Below are 13,595 nucleotides of genomic sequence, written 5' to 3' on the forward strand. Positions count from 1 at the left end.
CTACTTGATATTCTAAGTCCCCAAAAGGATAACCCCCACCAGGGCAGCTCAGGTAACATTTTTATCCTTCTCAGTTTCAGAAAGGACAGCTGCAAATCAATGTTCTGCTCACTAAGGTCACTTAGAATAAGCTTGGGGCAAATAAGTGTAGTATGTCCTTGACCCCACCTGTCTGCACTTGGAGGATGGGAAATTATTGAATTGTCTCTAAAATGCTTGCAAATAGTACACTGGAATTTGGAAAAAGTAAATTTTTTTAGGAGAATTAGTCAGATGAGTCTGTGTTTGACTTCAGCCTCTACCATATTGAAGAAATGTGACTGGAGCTAGATATTTAACCTTTCTGAGCCTTGGTCTCTACATCTATTAAACAGAATAATGGCCATCTTATAGGGGCGTTGTGAAGTTCAGTCATATGTGTTTGGAGTGCCTGGCCCATAGTAAGCTCTTAATATGACGCAGCTATTTTTAGGATTGGAGTAAGCAGGGTTTATTTAGAAGTTCTTGGATGGTGTGGGAAGACATCAGTGAGGATGAGTATGGAGCTCCTCCCTGTGTGTTCCCTGGGGCACAGCCAGAGTGAAGACAGCAGACTGTATGGGCCATTAGGTTGCTCCAGCGTTGACATCTTCCTGATATTAGGAAGCATGAGTGCTGTGATTGATGGTAAGAATCAGAAATTGTGAGTGACAGCTCTGCTGAGAGCTGGGGCCTGCCCAGATTTATGATGCCTTTAGTGCTCACCCCACGTTGCTCAGTCCATCTCTCAGGGATTCTTCTCTATAGGTGCAATGTTGGTGGCCAAGACTGACTGCAATGTGACAGTGGGAAGCAAGCATGTGTGGTCCTAGATGGCCAGTGCCTCCTGCCAGAGTCTCATGGGCTGTTTCCCAGAGAAAAGCAAAGAGGCAGCTCATATCTGCACACCTTGAGCCCTGGTGTGCCCTTAGTAGAGGAATAGAGAGCCATCTTTGGTCACTTGGCCTTATCTTTATTAATAGAAACTTTGGTAATGCCATCTGGGAGAAAAAAACCCTGGCAGAAGAGGGTATATATTTTAAGATGACACAGTTTATATTTAGAGACAGGGATTATGCCCCTTGGGAGACATGAAAGAAGAGGAAGCGAGATTAGAGCTGAGCACCTGGCCCAGGCAAATGTCATCTCCCAAAGTGGTCATGCTCGTCACAGGTGCACACCAGGCCTGAGGAAGGCACGGAGGAAGGTGGAAAACCCAAAGCTCCCCACTGCCCAAGGTGCTGAGGGGGTGGTCATCAGAGTCAGGGAGGGTAAGGAGGGTGAGCCAGGCTGTGGTCCATGTTCACAGGGTGAAATGCCTCTACACTCACCCAGGAGTGATTTGGGACAATGTGAAGTAAACGGATGGACATCAGGGTCTTAAGACGTAGCATACTTCACCTTGGAGGTACATATTAGTATTCTCCACCAAGGGTTCTAAAGCCTGACCTCATCGTTTGAAGCAGAACTGGAAAGGTAATGTGATAATTTGGCATACAATTATCACCTATCTGTGGAGGTGGTACAATCTGTTCTTGGATAATTTTTAAATTAAAATTTTATTACTGCTTCCCCTAGAGTTGAGTAATCACCACAAAAACAACAATGCTCACCCACATTCTTTCAGCTGCCTTCCATTCATTATCTCATTTTATTCTTATAATATCCGTGTAAAATTTGTTGAATAGCCTGTGACGTGTTCATATACAAGTTATTAATATAATTATTGTAGAAATTTTTTAATCTAGAGAAATCGAATTAAAAATATTTAAAAATTCCTTTACCCAGAGAAAACTATTGCTAATACTTTAGTGAATCTATTTCCATTATATTTCCATGCATATTTTAAGTAGTTGAGATATTATGCAGAAAATGGTGTGCACTCTTCTTTCAGCTAGTATTGTACCATAAATATTTACTATGCAAAGAGTTTTGCGATGCAAAATTCTTTTCAAATATAATTTTTATTTCTTTTTGTTAATGAAGACTGGCCCTGAGCTAACATCTGTTGCCCATCTTCCTCCCATTTTTTCTCCCCAAAGCCCCCGTACACAGTTGTATATCCCAGTTGCAGGTCTTTCTAGTTCCTCTATGTAGGATGCTGCCCCAGCATGGCTTGATGAGCAATGTGTAGGTCCACACCCAGGATCTGAACCAGCAAACCCTGGGCCGCTAAAGTGGGGCCCACGAACATAACCACTATGCCACCGGGCCAGGCTGTGCAAATATAATTTTAGAGCAGCACAGTATTGTATTGAGGAATATTCCATATATCCTTAATAAATTCATGATGTTCAGAATTTATTGATTTCCGATATTTTCTGTTGCACAGCTTCCAAAAACATGCCTGTGGGTAAATGATGGTCTGTGTGAGCACTGGAGCTTGCTTTTACAGATGAGAAAGCACAAGCACAGACAACTGGTCACCTCACCCACAAATGCTCAGCCTGTGAAAGTGGAATAGCCATTACAGCACAACTTTTCTTCATGCTTGACTCATTATAAAGAGGCAAAGAGAAAGAAGATTATCAAGCCAGCCAAGGGAATAAAAGAATCAGAGAATTATAGACCCAAGTCTGTACCTGCAATCATATTCATATACTTGCAGACTCTTATAACTAGATTAAAACTAAGAAAAGCATTTTAGATCATTGGTTACAAACCTGGTTGGCACAATGGAATCACCTCAAGAGTTCATTAACTTAAATCCATAAGTCTAAGGTAGAGCTTGAAAATCTATATTAAACAGCAAAAACATAGAAAGAAAAGACAAAAGAAAGTGAATGGCCCTTCTGCTGTGAAGCAGACTTGGTAGCATTGCTTTGAAGTTATTTGGCAACTTCCCGCTGATAATTGTCGACTTTGAAGAGATGGTTGCTAAGTTTCTGTTTGTGCCATAGTCCTGGGATGGACAATATTGCAAGGCAATGTCACAAGGGCAGATGGGCCAGTGGGCCTCCGTGTGCAGTGCTGGACTTCTGGTAGGTCTCCTACCCAAAGGAAGAGCCAGCTGATGGATGGAACATACACATCTGAGCTCAAGTGTGGATGTGTTCTTTGTAACTCCTGACCCCACATAGAGGGGACTGGCTGACTACACTCCAGGGTCCTCTCTGGATGCCCTTAGTAGCATCCATTTTGTGTCAGGGATGTGAAAAAGGAGCTGGCCCTTTAACCCTGGTTTAAATATAAATAAGCTGGTAAAGGTTAGCTAGAGGCTGCAATAAACAGCTGAGTATGGTTGGAGTTAGGCTCAGCAGTATCTCGTTAGTGTGTTTAAGCACAACAAAGACTGTTCCAAACATGGCAGTGGTGAAAAGATTAGTGCATCTGCTGGAAATTTCAGGTCAACCATAAGCGTGCAGTTGGGGAGAGTCGTGTGAGGGTCACCTTTATGCTGTGGGATAGGGTCACCTTTTAAAGATGACATCAGGGTGTTCTGGGCTTGTGTTCTAACGATTTCCAGATCGAGTGTGTTCCGTGCGCAGTCCAGAGGATGAAACCTCCAGATGCTGCGGCTTGAAGAGCCCACCTGGGACTGACTCACTCAGCTGGATTTCCCTTCTTCTAACATCACGGTTCATCATGAAAGCAGGTCAGGTCTGTCTCTGAGGTTGTGCAGACAGCTGGCGGATGATTCAGGGAGCAGATCCCAGCTTGTTCTCACTTCCCCCATTAGCTGGCCAGCTTGGGCCCTGAGATGGAATGATTGCCTTGCCTTGGGGTGGCCATGAAGGGAGACAGATGCAATTCCCTCTTATATAGTGAGGCTCTGCTGAGTGTGAAAGGCATTCAAAGATGAGGTACCACCAAGCAGAGTGGAATGTGCTTGTCTTGCCTGGAAATGCACGGCCTTGGCACTTGATGTTACCCAATGCCGGTGGCTTCATTCCAGAGCAAGCAACAGAAGCAGTGCAGAGAGACACAGTTCAACAGGAAAGGGCAGCTTTCCCTTATTGGGCAGACCAAGGAAACGTCCGTGACCTTATAGCCCCAAGAGGAGCCTCTACTTGGGTGACAGGGAAGGGAACAAAGGGAGCCAGAGAAGGAGGAGAATAAGAAGATGTGTGTCACTGGGGGCCAAGCCCAAGCTGGGGCAGGATCATTGGGAAACATGGTCCCCACTGTTCCACCCTACTCCACTCCCCCCCAAAACAGTGTGTTACCTGGCAGGCAATTACTCAGATACCCTGTGGAAGATGATTTCCCCACCAGTCTAAATAGCAGACTTTCACTTAAAATCAATAGGGACGACAGGATGGAGTTCTGGGCTGGCCATTCTACTGGCAGGGTGACTTTTCTCTTGATCCTCTTCAAGTTACTACAGTAGAAATTGTCCATATGATCATGCCACAGGCAGAGGGATTTTGCTGTGTGTTTATGGGACTGACATTTTGTGTTCCTAGGGCTTGAGTTTGATTTGACCATATAATATTGGCCATCTCTCTCTCTCTCTCTCTCTCTCTCGTTTCCAGGATATAAAAATACCTTATAGCAACAAAATGCCACTGTTGATATCATGAAACATATTTGAGGGGGCCTATAGGTGGAGGCAAACATTTCACACCCACACAATGATACCTTTCTTGGGCTGACAATCTGTCTCTCATTGACCCAGGGTTCCTTCTCTAGCTGACCTTATGCTCATCACTGGGGCACATCCTCATCAGTCAGGTTGGTGGAATGTGAGTGGAAGCTGACTACAGGCCCCTGGGTGATTAGTTTCATTTGAGTCCTAGGAGGCACTTCATTCTTGCTACTCTCAACTTAAAATCTGAGAATCATGGGAGACATGCATTAAGACAAAATGTTGCTTAGACAAAAAAAGGACAAAGTTTATACTAAAAGTGCCTATTAAAAGCCATACTCTATGAGTTCTTCCAAGCCACTGTGGTACTTCTATGTTATTATTCCTTGTGAATAGCTAGTCACTGTACAGTCATATGCTGTGTAATACAGTTATCAAGCCCTAACTTCTCTGTTCCTCTGTTTCTTGTTCTTTATTCCTCAGAACAGTAATAAAAATAGCATCTAACCCATAGGTTTGTTGTCTAAGTAAATTAAAACATAAATCATAGAACAATGATTGGCAGGTAATAAGCCATAATACATTTTAGCTGTTTTTATTATTGATGATAATAGGATATATTTATGGATCTTGCTCTTGCAAATAGGGGGTAAGAAGAGGTAAAGAAACAATGTCTACAAAAATGAGATTTTTCTCCATTTTGTGGATGGGGGAGTGGTCTGCTTAATGCTAAGTGGGCACAGTGTCTACTACCTAGATAAGGGCAGAGTAAGGACCTCTCCAACCTGGATAGAGTTGAAATGGTTTCAGGAACTGATGTTGCTTAGACTAGAGTAAAAAAGATTGAAGGGAAGACATGACCATGACCACTATCTTCAAATATCGAAGGGCTGACTTGGGGACGAATTATATTTTATTTTATTTGGATCCAGAGGACAGAACTGTGACCAGCTGTGTAGGAGTTATAGGCAGATTTGGATTCAACATAGAAAGAACCTTCTAATCCTCAGAGTTGTAAAATAAGAAATGGGAAGTTCATATAGTAATCTCCACTAATGGGAGTGTTATGTGACCTTGAGCACATCACTTAAACTCTCTGTGCCACAGTTTCCTAATCTGCAAAATGGGGATTATCATACCTATTTTTGGGATGTTGTAAAGACTGAATGAGTTAATATGAGTAAGCATTTCAAGCAGTGCTGGAACATATTTAGCATTCGGTAGACATTAGCTGTTGTATAACTGCCTTGTAAAGGTAGAGAGGGAAAGGTGTTATTATCACTCCTATGATGGATAAGGAAATCAGATCAATTATCCAGCAACCTGGTCTACTCTTAGACAACTGATCAATATGACAACCGGAATTACCTAAACTGTCACTGGCAATCCATTAGTGTGTCCCACCTCGACAGCATTCTCAGTAGTCTCAATTCTTAGAGGCATAAACTATATCGTATATATTTTTGGAGACCTCAACAAGGCCCAGGCAGACAGTGACTCTTCAATAAATACTCGTTGTCTAGACATATATAGTGGTGCCTTCTCATAGATTATTGATCTATGCTCTATAATTTCAAGTATCTCCACATCCTTCTCTAATCAGGATCAGTGCAAGCCACAGACAGTCTAACTGGGTTCCAGAAAGAGTCGTTTTACATTTTTTCCTAACTCAACAGTAACTACAATTTAACTTGATTAAATACAACGCAGGTTTAATTGGAACTTAGCTACAGATTAAGAGCTAAGAATCCATAGAATTGACTGCTCTTTAAATATAGTTTAGCTCAGCAAACTAATAGTTCTTCTCTGGAGATGCCATACTGGGTAGACATTAAAGCAAAACAAACAAATAGTGTGTGGGCCTCTGAGTATTTATCATGATTATGCTACATGAGTAATAAGTAATATTTGAGGACATTAGTCATTATTGGCTTTGCGTACTTCCTAAGCAGTCAGTCCTAGAGCCAGGACAAACAAGCCCCAGGATGCCCTCCCTTTTTTTGGCATGTGCTCATACATAAGGGCTGGGGGGAGTTAGTTTCTCGCTAGACATTTGGTATGGCTCATTTGCATATATTTGCTGTTTTTGTTATCTAGAAATCTAGGGTATTGATGGGGTCTGAAATTCACTGTGCCTCTGTGTCCATAAGAGCAGCTAGGAGAAAATGATACATTTATCCAAGTATCTGAGGTACCACTAAGAGATAGTTTGTCTTTTTCTGGGCAAAGACGTAAAGCACTGCAGGGGATATGGTACCTCTGATAGATACATGGGCAGAAAGCAGAGGAGAGAGGAGCTTCTCCCCTCCCCATCCTATTTGCTTAAAAACATATTTTATTCATGCTTTCCTTAGGCACATTTGTGTAGGTAATGGGGACCTCAGGAAGAAGGGAAGAAGGAAGACATGATCAGATTTGTTTTTCTAAAAAGTATATGTCGGTAACACAGTGAAGATTGAGCTAGAAGGGGGGAAAACTGGTGAAGACAAATGTTAGGATTCTAATAAAATAATGCAGGTATAAGATGAAGAAGCCATAGTGAAAAAACTGGCAAAGAGGGAAAGACCAAATTCTAGACACAGATCTGAGGAAGAAACAATAGGGTTTTTGGTCCATTGGCTGCATGAAATGAAGGGGAAAGAGGAGCTAAGATTGATTATAATGTTTAGAAGACGGGGGGAAGGATGACACTACTAACTGGGGCTTGGGAACAGAGGAAGAGAATAGGACTGGACAATGATCCATCCCATTTCAGACCTGTTGTAGTTGAGGTTTATGTGTGGTTCTTTACCATAGTTTAGCTCAGCAAGCTAATAATCAGGGGAAGATACTTGGAAATATGGGTCTGGCACTTAGGCCACATGTCACAGCTGGCATATAGATTTGGGAGCCATGTGAGCACAATGTTGCAATGTCCTCACTGGTTCCCAGTTTTCATGGAAGCTTCTAAACATCTACCTAAAATATAAAAATATTTCACTCGCAAATATAAGCTACCTTAGATCCTGGAGAAAGTGACGTCATTTTGTCCTTCATCTTCTCCATGTTTTGAGAACTAAATAAAGTCCAGGAAAAAGTCTTCTGTGGTAAGTAGGATAATGGCCTCCCAAGGATGTCCATTTCCTGATCCCTGGAGCCTGTAAATATGTTGCCATAGGTGGCAAAAGGGACTTCTCAGATGTGATTGTGTCAAGGACCTTGAAATGGGACGATTAGTCTGGATTATCCAGGTAGGCCTAATCTAATCACATTGGTTGGTAAAAGCAGAGAACCTTCCCCAGCTCTGGTCAGAGAAAGCTATGACTATGGAATAACAGTCAGAAAGGCATGATGCTGTTGACTTCGAAGATGGAGGAAGGGACCATGAGCCAAGGAATGAGTGTGGCCTCTAGAAGCTGGAAGAGGCAAGGAAGCAAATTGTCCTCCAGAGCTTCCAGACAGGAATGCAACCTTGCCCACAAATTGATCTTAGCCAGTGAGACCCTGGCTCATGACGACCACCTTGACCTTCTAACCTAGGAGCTGTAAGTTAATAAATTTGTGTTGTTTTAAGACACCAAGTTGGTACTAATTTTTTTCAGCAGAAATAGAAAATGAATATATCTTCTCAGTTGAAAAGTTTTAGTATTTGCTGATAAGGAGAAATAGTTTTTCTTTATCATCATCAGTATTTATTAAACTCTTACCATTGAATGATATGTACCCTATCTGAACTTGGTTTCCTCAAATGCAAAGGAAGATGGGGTTAATTCTGACTTAATGAAGATGTGGTGAGAATTTAATGAGAAAGCATGTGTAAAAGCACTTCATAATACTGTAACGTATTGGGCAGGCATTGACTGGTAGCAGTGGGATTTTCTTGACCAGATCACTGAAGGTGTAAAGTTAAATTCCTTCTTATCAAAAACTGTTCTGCCTATTTGGGAGGCTGAACTACCATTGACAATAAAGGTCCTAGTTTTTCTTTGCTTAATGGCCATTTCTGACAGTCACTGAAGTTCTGTGGGGGAGAAATCACAGTCATAGGTGACTTCAAGGAGGAGCTAACTCTTGAGCAGGCTTTGAATGAAAGTTGGAGCTTGATCAGAGGCGTCAGAGGGTGAATAAAGACTCCAGGAGTCAGGCTTCATTGAAGAAACTGGTATAAGGAAGGAGCAAGAGATGCTTTTGGGAAATATGAATGGCATCAATCATAGATGACCTTGACTGCTGTTCTAAGAACTTTGAACATGATAGGAGCGAAGGATGTGAAAAACCTGCCTTCGTTTCATGTCAGTTTTATGATACTTTTGACCATTTGGTGATCATTAAGACTTTCTTGCTGGCTTGCATGACAGAGCTCATTCTTGGTTTTCCTCTTAGTCTTCTTCACTATTTCTCTTTCTCTACCCAGCTCATAAACACAGGCATTGCTTAGATTATCTGTGGCCTTTTTCACTTTTTTATCCTCTCCATTGGGGATCTCACCCACTCTCATGGTTTAAACATAACATTTCGATCGTGACTTTCAATCTGTGGCTGGAGGTCACAGCTCACCAGAATGCCTTATCTGTATTGCCAATTGCCTGCTGGACAAGTCTGCCTCATTGTCCCATGGAGCCCTCAAATTTGATCCATCTGTGATTCTACTTGCTTCAATCTGCACCTCCTCTGTCTTTCTTAGGTCCTGTGGTTGAGTGGATACTGATGTCATTCATTAAGTCAGAAACCTTGAAGTTGACCTCAGGTCTTCTCTTTTCTTTATGCATCAATTCCAGTCACCGTCTGAATACTGTTGATTCTGCTGATTTCTTCCCTTTTCTCATCCAGCCCTTCTCTCCAAATTTACTGTTACTTTCTTGATTTGGGACTTGATCATTTCTCCCATGGACCATTGGGCTCCATATCAAATAATCTTAACTCTGCTGTCAGTATTGCTCATTTCCATTATCATCTGCCCTACATCACAGTGATCACTCAAAATGAAAATCCAAATATATTTCTCCTCTCTTCGCATCCTTTGCTGGCTCCCTGATGTCTAAGTAAACAGGTCTTAGCATGGCATATAAGACTTTACATAGTCTAGCCTGTCCTAACTCTAGTTCTGTCTCTCACCACCTTATCTTCAAGTCCTCTTAAATAACAAGTGGCTTCAAGCCTCAGGCCCTCATCATCATGGAATGTCCTTTTCTTTCTTGTCTCTCTTAGAAACAGCTACTTATCATTTTAAAACTCAACCCAAATACCATCTCCACCATAAAGTCTTCTATGACCACCTGCCCTAAGTATGGTTGACCACTCCCTTCTTTGGGTTTTCCACCTGAACCCTTTTATACATTTCTATAGCAGAATTTACAACATTTATATTGCACTTAATGGTTTATGTGCTGTCTTAGTCCATTTGGCCTGCTATAACAAAAATACCGTAGACTGGGTATCTTATAAACAGCAAAAATTTATTTCTCACAACTCTGGAGGCTGGGACATTCAAGATCAAGACACCAGCAGATTAGTTGTCTGGTGAGTGCCCCTTTCCTGGTTCATAGACAGCCATCTTTTTTATATAACCTCATATGCTGGAAGGGGTGAGAGATCTCTCCAGGGTCTCTTTTATAAGGGCACTAACCCTATTCATGAGCACTCTGCCCCCAAGACCTAATCACTTCCCAAATGCCCCACCTCCTACTACCATCATCTTAGGGTAGGTTTCAACATCTGAATTTTGGGGAGACATAAACATTCAGTCCATTACACGTGCCCTTCTTCCACTATACGTCTGTAAGCATTTTGGGTACAAAAACTCAGTCTTCCTCATTTAATGGATTCTCTGACATGGCACAGGGTTTGCGCATCCATCAGTGAGAAAGGGAAAGAAAGGAAGGCAGGATGGAAGGACATATGAAAGGAGGAAGGCAGGCAGGAAGGATTTGTGTGGCAGCAATACTTGAAATGAGGGTGAGATAGAAAGCAGAGAGACTTGTTAGGAAGTTAACCTGGAAGTGAGGTATACAGAGATGAAGTCTGGATTAGTTTCCTGGCAGGGCAATTGGACAGAAAGCATAGGACATGCAGGAGAATACAAAGAAAAAAAAAAAAAGACTAGAATTTGGGGCACAGACTCAAGCTTTGCTCTCAGCCCTAAGATCCTAATGGTGGTCTTCCGCACAGAAGAGCTCTGTCTGAAAACCATACCATGAACTCAGATTCCAAATTCCAATGTGGTCTTTCCACTGGAACAACGCATGGATGTTTCAAACCATCAAACGGTAATTTAAAACAGCAGAACTCATGCATTATTGCTTAGTGAGTCACAATGCCCTTCATTAAAATAAGTTCTTCACACATCTGGTCAATGTTTAGACACAATGCCTTTTCATTTAGTGTTCTTTAGGATTGAGATAATAGTTTGCATGTCACCTAGGGTAATAGTTTGGATTTGTTTGTTCCTGGAGAATCAACCAAATTACAATGTCAGAGAAACACAGAAAGCACTGCTTTCTGCTTCATTGATTGACTGAGGTCACCCTCAAGCCAGGCCACAGCCCTGGGGTGTGCCCGCAGAGCTTAATCCTGAGAGACAGGCCTGCCACTGCAGCTTACTGTCCACCGTAAAGACCACACAAACCCAGGTCTGGCCATGTGCTCACCTGGCTGAATGGTGGTGCACTGGATTCCCTCTCTGCTTGGCAGGACTTCCAAGACCAGACACCTGAGGCACTCCCTCCTTGCCCACCTGCCCAGAGTGCCTCCTTCTGTTCTGAGAAAGAAGCAGACTGTCAGCTCCCCGGAAGTATGTCTTCAGAGAAAATTCCCTTTGCATTAGGAATTAAAGCACCTTGGTGTGGTAATTGAAATACCAGATAATTCTGGAATGAACCTTTGATAAACAGTCTTGAGTCTGACTCAGATAATCTGCTGGAAGCACAAACAAATAAGGGGCTTGAAGTCCAGGACCCAAAAATGGCCACTGGTACCCACTGGGCCACCAAAGTAAGGTTAAGCCCTTAGCAATGATTCCACCCATGGGCCAAGGTAACAGAAAGCTTAAGGTGATGACAACGGGGGCAGAGCAGGATTTTCTCTCCCTCCTCCGGACACCTGTTCCCTTCCAGTGACCTCCCTCAGCACTCTCACTGCTTTTCTCCTGCAGCACTTGTCATTTCTAGCTCATGCTACAGTTTGCTTGCTGGGTGACTTTGAGCAAGTTGCTGATATTCTTTGATAAGACCATGGGGTTAAAAGTCTCAGCCTACTGGATTACCACAAGGAATAAATAGTTAATGTTTGGCAGAAGTGTCTAGCTAAGTCAGTACCTGGCAAGGAACAGGGTTTAGTAAATGCCATACAGGATTTAATAAATGCTGTTTTTCTTCCTTTCTTGGCAAGCGTGTAGCACTGTGGTTAAGGGCAGGGACCGTGGAGCCAGACAGCCTGGGTTAAAATCTGGCCCTGCCAAACTAGCTGTGTGGCCTTAGGCATATTTCTTAACTTCTCTTTACCATAGCTTTCTTATCTGTGAAGTGGGAATAAGAATTGTCTACCTATTCCAATAGGATCTTGTAAGGATTAAATAAATCACTATATGAAACACGCTTAGAATGATATTTAGAATATGCATAATAAACCTTACAAAGCTTAGCCCTTATCAATATTGTTCTCTTTATGTAGGTGTGACTCATGTAGGTAGTTTCATGGAGCCAACAGAACGTTATTACATGCATGGTAGGTGCTCAATAACTCTCCATGAATTGAATGAATGGATGAGTGAATGGATGGAGTAAACTTTCTTTGAGACATTGGAGGCACTTCATAGTACATTTTGTGAAACTGTCATTCACACAAGAAATGTTCATTGAGGGCCTTCTATATGCCATGCACTGTGCTCGGTTGCAGAGATATCACACCTCACAAAGCAGAAAAAGGTTCTGTTCCACGACTTGCAGTCCAGATCCAGAGGTCTTAGCTTTCCTCTTGTCCTGGTGCCTCGCTTAGCAAATGAGGACATTGAGGCCCAGAGAGGACAAGAAATTTCTTGGATGTGGTCATTGCAGACATATTGCCTTTTTTTAAGGATTCATGTGTCAAAATCCCATTTCGTTAATTGAGCCTTTCTTGTTTCAATGTCCTTCTTGGTACGGGAGACAATATGACCTAGTGGAAAGAGATTGGCTCTCTAGATAGACAAAACCCAGCTCTGCCATGTGCCAATTGTGTCAGTAGGTAATGCACTTCAACCATCTTGGCTTTAGTTCTTCTGTACAATGGAATATTAGTTTAAACCTCCTCTGTAAGAGTCCTCTCTGCTATGTATCATAGAGGTTGAAGAATGAGAACTGGGAGACAGACATGTCCCACACGGTGCCTTTATTTTTTGTTTTTAATTGAATTAGTTGCAGACATTTAACAATAGGGAGATTTTATATAAAATCTAGAGTTCTGGCTTCTTTTGACAAGTCAGAAGGTCTGGCAGCAACATTTCACTGGAGTGAATAGCTTCCCCTTGGATGGAACATGAGCCTCCCAACGTGTGACGGTCCTCACCTTTCTCCATTCATCCCTTACACCTGGCCTGCTTCACTCATTGACTCACCTGCCTGACGTCTGTCAGCATGTCAGTTTCCAATGCCTTCCATAGGGATGAGGACTTTATAGGGGAATATTATTGTCAACTATCGAGATGTTTCCCTTACTGTTTAGCTTTCGCTAGACTATTGGCCTCTTTTGTGGAGACACAGAGTGTGTTTCCTCCAGACAGCTGCCTTTTTCCTTTTAGCTTCATGAGATATTTAGGAGGCACAGGATGGTAAGATGAAAATGTAGCAATATAGATACAGCAACAGGTATATCACAATTACCTTAATCACCTCTGTTCCATCACCCCTTCAGAAGGAAGAGAAGAGAGACAGGTGATTTAAGATTACCAACCTAAGAACCAGGGGCTGTTAAGAAGTAGTGGACTGGTTGGGGCCTCATGAAGAATGGCAATTTGGCAGAACACTTTATCTCCTTCCTTCCTGGGGCCAGCATGAGTCTTATTTATAACTCAGCTCTCAGAGCGCCTTCATGTTAA

Source organism: Equus przewalskii, chromosome 31 (genome assembly GCF_037783145.1).
Source record: "Equus przewalskii isolate Varuska chromosome 31, EquPr2, whole genome shotgun sequence".
Classification (NCBI taxonomy): domain Eukaryota; kingdom Metazoa; phylum Chordata; class Mammalia; order Perissodactyla; family Equidae; genus Equus; species Equus przewalskii.